Here is a 7,500-nt window from a genome sequence, read left to right as displayed (position 1 = left end):
GGGGGCACAGAGCTATTGCAGGGGGGGGGGGGGGGGGGGGGGGGGGGTATGAAAAGGGAAAAAAACCCAAAACGCTTGGACACGGGGCACCACACAAACGCAAAGCAGGAGATGAAGCATCGCTGAATATGTTTCCAAACCAACTTCATTCTGAGACAAAGACTAGAAAATATGATGAAGCAAATCTGCCCTTTGGCTTCACCTGCACAAGTGCCGAGGTAGGTCTCCCTGCAGGATTGGTTTTCCCTGCGTCGGGAGCAGCGCTGGGCTGTTTAAATCACAGAAAAACAGGATCCCACATTCTTGAGTGTTCACAAACACTTGTTGTAATGACTAACTACTCCTGACATGTTGGAGATGTTTGCTCTTTATACAGTAAAGTTACAGCGGGATACAAATAACATCAGGCTGATCCTGCCACAGTTTGTTCCCCCTGTCTAAATCACAGACAAACAGGATCCAACAGCTGTTTATGTGTTTAAACACATTTTGCACAGAGAGGTGTTTTTTGAAAAATGTATTGATGCAATGTTGAACATTATTACACAGGAAAAAACAACTACATGTAAAATAATGACACCGTGATGCCTCTGCCTTTGTAAATGGAGGGACAGTAACTGCGTGTAAAACCTGCAGACAGTCAGATTAACAGTATTTTGTCTCTATCTGTCTTTCTGCAATTCATCTCATGTAAACAATAACGTGGCCACAGCGTGACGCGAATAAAGGCTCATACCTTTGACGTTGTGTGATGAACTCTGTATTCCTCGTCCACATGTTAAACGCAAAAAAGGAGTTTTAAAAAATCTCAGTTTTCGGTGATTCGAAACGCTGTTTACGTGGACGAAACAGCTGCGTGTTCAAAAACACCCGTGTAGGTGCGGACGCAGCGTAAAAGAGTTAGTAGTTTATTTTATTACTACCTATTTTTCTTGTAAAACAAAGGGGGGCCCAGCAAAAAAAGTTTGGGAACCACTGCCCTAGAAGATGGCCTGAAAACTGAAGGCTCTGCCTCCCATTCTACTTTAAAATATCTTAGAAGTTACTAGTAAACCAGCGGTCTAAGATCAAAGTCTTGTATTGGGTTCATATGAGGTCTTTAAGATAAGATGGGACCTGATTATTCACCTGTTAGTACCTTGTGTATAGTGGGAGCAATTTTAAATTTGATGCTGGAATTAACAAGGAACCAATGAAGAGAAGCCAATATGGGAGCGATATGGTGCGTCTTTATGTGTGTCATCTGGCTTCATTGAGAGCTGTATAGCATCATCTGCTTAGCAACAAAAATGTGTGCTATTTTTTCAAATGATACTACCTTATATAAATATATATAATGTAAACAGAATTGGTCCTTGTATGGAACCCTGTGGAACTCCATAATTAACCTTTTTTGTGTGAAGAAGAGTCTATTAGATCTGACTCAAACCACTGCAGTGCAATACATTTAATTCCTACCGCATAATCATATTATAATATAAATATTATATAAATAAATATTGTTGTCAGCAGTATGAAATGTTGCACTGCCGTCTCGCACGACAAGCACAGTGATGTGATTATTGAAGTTAGCAGATCAAGGATCAAATGAAGGATCAGTCAGAGACTCTAAATGAATATCAATAGTATTGTTATTATTATTATTATAGTATAGTCTCCAGTGCTGAGGATTAGAAGTGATTATGTAATAGTGTTAACGAGATAATCGACTTCTGTGGCACAGTTTAGCTGCTCTGTTCTGTTTTGGCACCTGGTACTGAAAACAGTAACAATGGAGGAATTAAGCCCTTAAACTTAGTTGCAGACTTTCCAAAAGAAATCTGCTGTAATGAAAAGTGTCACTGCTGTTTAAATGCTCATCCAGGTCATATGATGCTTCAGTATGTCACAGCACATGTTGGTATTCATGCTTCCATCAATGAACTGTGGCTCCCCGGCAGCACTCATACACCCCAAACCATGTTTGACTGTTGGCAAGACACACTCATCTTTGTACTCCTCACCTGGTTGCCGCCACACATGACTCCATCTGAGTGAAGCTATGAAAGAAGGTATTTGGCCAAAAGATGCAGAAAGAGTTCGTGGTGATGAAATGAGAAGTATGTACACCTGCAATAAGAGATTTGTTGCTTCACAGCACCACAGAGAGGCAGACAGGGGACGAGCTGTCTGCCTTCTCAGTTCAGAGAGGTTGCACTGCATTTGGGTTCATGATAACAATACAATAAACAATAAATCCCTTCTGAGGGGTTGGATGTGTGATGGCATGCGTGGAGGTGAGAATGATGCTGGTAGCAGGCTTGGCTGATGTGGGGTTTGGTTGGGCATAGAGGTGAAAATGGAGGTGCTGCAAGGTTCACCTGTCACCCTGGGAGGTAGGACCATTTCCTTAACTGGCATTTCTGGTGGGAAACTGTGATGGACCGAGCAGTGAAGGAAACTTAGGCACAGGTTAAAGTCCAAAAAAAAAGGTTTTTTATTTAACCCAAAAACATAATTGGTTAACTCATGCAAAAAGAATCAAAATCTTGGGCCCATAAAAGAGGTCAAAACAACAAAACTCTACTCAAAGTTGACAACACTACTGATAACTCAAACAAACTGACCCAACTTAATGAGACAAAGGGGAAACTTAAATAGTGGCTGATCAGCCCACAAAAACAGGAAAAGGGGTAAAACACACAAAACCTAACTAAACCAAACATAATGAACTCCAATCCCCCCCCATGGTCCCGAGTTATGGCATGAACCAATTTGCAGTCTTCCTTTAAAGCTTGCTCCGCCCCTTTTCCACCTCTTGGCTCCTTAATCAAGGGACTGGAACAGCTGCAACTACGGTAACTCAGAAAACAAAAAAATTCATCATACATAACAGTGTAAACTAAAATGTGCGCACTTATTTTAGAATGCAGCGTTATGTGGATACGTGAATTAACTCTAAACGAAACTCTAAAAGACATGTGAATGCAAGGTTACTTATAAGCCTCTACACTAACATGGTGGTATTACCACTGTGTGGCTGTAAGTGCAGCCATCACAGAAACCCTTGAGAAGGATCTCCGGGAGTATGTCACCATGGTACCACCATGTACCACCTGTGCACGGAGAAAGAATAGAACTCAATGACCTTCAGGTCTGCTCCAGGCCATGGTTGCATATGGCCGTAGACTTTGTCACCGGTCTGTCTGTTTGCTCTGGCAAGTCTGTTATCCTGTCTATCATTGGCAGGTTCTCCAAGTCCGCCCACTTCATTGCACTGTATAAACTCCCTACAGCATCCGAAATGCAAAACTCCTGGTAGACCATGTCTTCAGGCTTCACACATCCTGGCAGAAATCGTGTCAGACAGAGGTCCCAGCTTACCTCACAAGTCTGAATGGCTTTCTGTTCAGCATTCAGGGCCAAGGCCAGTCTAGTTTAGGCTACTACCCTCAATCCAACAGCCTGATGGAGAGTCTCAACCAGGAGCTAGAGTCCACTCTCCGCTGCATCGCCAAACATAATCCGCCACCCTGGTCAACATGCCCTCCATGGGTTGAGCAAGCGCAGAATTCACTCACCTCATCTGCAGCCGGTCTTTCCCCTTTCAAAGTGTCTGTAGGTTACCAACCTCCGCTGTTTCCTGTGGATGTGCCGGAGTTTGCCGTTGCTTCGGTCCAGCATCACCTCCACCGCTGCTGTCATGTCTGGATTCAGAATCCACGCTACATTAGACCATACGAAGTTGAAACCATCATCGGTCCGTCTGCTGTCAAGCTGAAGCTTACTTCATCCACGTGCATACACCCCACGTTCCACCCAGTCCAGGCGAGCGTCCTGTGTTTTTCCACATTTTCCCTGCTCCTCCACCTCTGGGCAGAGCCCTCATCAGTCCATCTGCTCATCTCACCTGGTGGATCCAAGACAATCAGTAAGGCAGTATTTAAGCCCAGCGTCAACATCTCTTCTCCACAAGTTCATCAGCTGAGCTCACGTTAGTCACAGGCCACTCTTGCTTCATGTTTATGGTCTCTGTGTTGTGCCTCTATCACCTCTCTGGACCATCACTCCACTCGCCTCCAGCTCACATTCTCTGGACGCTGGTTGCCATTAGTCTTCACTCTGTTCCCGGATTCATTCCTCCCCCCCTGCCTGCCCTCCTGCCTACGGCTCCTGTAGATCAGATAAAACAGGTCAGACTCTCTCCACACACCCACCTTCCAGGACGCCCACCCAGCCACTCCCTCTCCCCACCGAGCCTCACACACTCCAATTCAATTCAATTCAATTTTATTTATATAGCGCCAAATATAAAATGAGCTCACTTCGCTAACCTGGTCACAGAGGGAGTACCGGCAATGTAGCATCATGATGCTAACGGAGTCGTGGCTAACACCGCTAACTCCGGACACAAGCGTGACACTACCGGGATTTCAGATGCTGCGAGCGGACAGGACGAGAGAGAGCGGTAAGAGGAAAGGAGGGGGACTGGCAGTTTTTGTGAACGACAGATGGTGTAACCCTGGGCACATCACTGTGAAAGAACAACTCTGCAGCAGAGACATTGAGCTGTTAGCCGTTAGCATGCGTCCGTACTATCTGCCCCGGGAATTCTCGCATGTTATCGCAATAACAGCGTATGTCCCCCCCTCGGCCAACGCGGATGCAGCCTGTGACACTCTCCACTCAGTGGTCAGCAGACTGCAAACACAATCTCCGAGAGCCCTTCTCATAATATCAGGGGACTTCAATCATGCCTCTTTGGACTCCACACTGCCCACCTTCACCCAGTATGTGACCTGCTCAACCAGAGACAATAAAACACTGGACTTACTGTATGCCAATGCTGAAGAGGCATACAGTTCATCACCTCTCCCTCCACTGGGCAGATCTGACCACAACCTGGTGCACCTTGTCCCTGTGTATGAGCCCTTAGTGCGCAGGGTGCCACCAGCCACCCGCACAGTACAGAGATGGTTAGAGGAGAGCGAGGAGGCTCTTAAGGATTGTTTTGAGTCGACTGTGTGGGAGGTGATTTGTGATGACCACGGTGAGGACATCGACAGCCTTACTACATGCATTACTGACTATATTAATTTCTGTGTGGATAACACTGTACCTACCAGGACTGTACGGTGTTTCTCCAACAACAAACCTTGGATTACCCCAGAAATTAAAGCTGTCCTCAAGCAGAAGAGGAGGGCCTTCAAATCCAAAGACAAAGAGGAGTTGAAAAGGGTGCAGAGAGAGTTGAGGGGACTGATAAGGAATGGGAAGGACAGCTACAGGCAGAAGATGGAGAACCAGCTTCAGCAAAACAACGTTGGTGAAGTCTGGAGAGGCCTCAGAACCATCTCAGGCCACAAACAGCAGAACTCTCTGCCTGGGAGGGATGTGAGGTGGGCAAATGAAATCTGTTGAATCATTTCTTCAACAGATTTGATTCAACCATGAGACAGTCTACAACATCGGCTGCAGACTCACCCACCCCCACTGCTGCTGCTCCACCTCAGACACTTCACACCTCCTCTATTCACCCTGCTCACTCCTCCCCACCCCCAACAACAGCATCCAATACACACTCAACACAAGGCTCCAGCCTGTCTCTCTCAACCACCCAGGTTAGGAGGGAACTGAGGAGGATTAATGGCAAGAAGGCAGCGGGCCCAGATGGCATCAGCTCGAGGGTCGTCAGGTCCTGCGCGGACCAACTGTGTGGGGTGATGGAGCACCTCTTCAACCTGAGCCTGAGGTTGGGAAGAGTCCCACAGCTCTGGAAAACCTCCTGTGTTGTACCAGTGCCAAAGACTTCACGCCCCAAGGACCTCAACAGCTACAGGCCGGTGGCTCTGACATCCCACCTGATGAAGACCCTGGAGCGGTTGGTCCTGGCTCAGCTTCGGCGCCTAACAAGCTCATCACTGGACCCACTTCAGTTTGCCTACCAGCCTGGCATTGGCGCGGATGATGCCGTCATTCACCTCCTACATCGTTCCCTCGCTCACCTGGAGACCGCTGGAAGCACTGTGAGAATCATGTTCTTTGATTTCTCCAGTGCCTTCAACACTATTCTTCCCTCGGTTCTGAAGGACAAGCTGGAGAACTCTGGAGTGGACCATCACCTCACTACCTGGATTTTGGACTACCTCACCGACCGAACACAGTATGTGAGGACTCAGGGCTGTGTGTCGGACAGGGTCGTCTGCAGTACGGGGGCCCCACAGGGAACGGTTCTGGCTCCGTTCCTCTTCACCATCTACACTGCAGACTTCTCCCACAATTCCACCCAGTGCTTCCTGCAGAAGTTCTCTGATGACTCTGCAATAGTCGGCCTCATCACTGATGGGGACGACAAGGAGTACAGAGGACTGACTCAAGACTTTGTGGACTGGTGCCAGCTGAACTACCTCCAGATCAACGCCAGTAAAACCAAGGAACTGGTGGTAGACTTCCGCAGGCACAAGCATTCTCCACTGCAACCACTGAACATCCAAGGTATGGACATTGAGGCTGTGGACAGCTACAGGTACCTTGGTGTTCATCTGAACAACAGACTGGACTGGACTCATAACTCAGACGCCCTCTACAGGAAAGGGCAGAGCAGGCTGTACCTGCTGCGGAGACTCAGGTCGTTTGGGGTGGAGGGCCCACTCCTGAAGACCTTCTATGACTCTGTGGTGGCTTCTGCTATCTTTTATGGTGTGGTCTGCTGGGGCGGCAGCATCTCTGCTGGGGACAGGAAGAGACTGAACAGGGTGATCCGAAGGGCCAGCTCTGTTCTAGGATGCCCTCTGGACCCAGTGGAGGTGGTGAGTGACAGGAGAATGGCGGCTAAGCTGTCATCCCTGTTGGACAACGTCTCCCACCCCATGCAGCAGACTGTGACAGCACTGAGCAGCTCCTTCAGTGGGAGACTGCGGCACCCACGGTGTGGGACGGAGAGATTTCGCAGGTCTTTCCTCCCCACTGCTGTCAGACTCCACAACAAAGACTTTAACTGAACAAACACACACATCCACACATGTGCAATAACACTAAGTGCAATAATCTTTTCTGGCATCGTTGTATTTTTACTCAGTTGTATATAGCATTCGTATTCTATTTTTATCTTATTGTATATTTTTATTCTATTTTATTCTACTGTATATAGTATATTATTTTATTCTATTCTGTACAGCTGTGTACTGTATTTATTCTTATTGTATTCTAATTTTTGCGTCATAACTTTTGCACTGTCCACTTCCTGCTGTGACAAAACAAATTTCCCACGTGTGGGACTAATAAAAGTTATCTTATCTTATCTTATCTTATCTTATCTTATCTTATCTTATCTTATCTTATCTTATCTTATCTTATCTTATCTTATCTTATCTTATCTTATCTTATCACAACAAACTCAATGCATCATGGGAATCCCCGGCAGCCTACGTCTATTGCAGCATAACTAAGGGAGGATTCAGGGCCACCTGGTCCAGCCCTAACTATACGCTTTAGCAAAAAGGAAAGTTTGAAGCCTAATCT

This window comes from Rhamphochromis sp. 'chilingali' (genome assembly GCF_963969265.1).
Source record: "Rhamphochromis sp. 'chilingali' genome assembly, chromosome: 19".
Classification (NCBI taxonomy): Eukaryota; Metazoa; Chordata; class Actinopteri; order Cichliformes; family Cichlidae; genus Rhamphochromis; species Rhamphochromis sp. 'chilingali'.
This window is presented reverse-complemented; position numbering follows the sequence as displayed.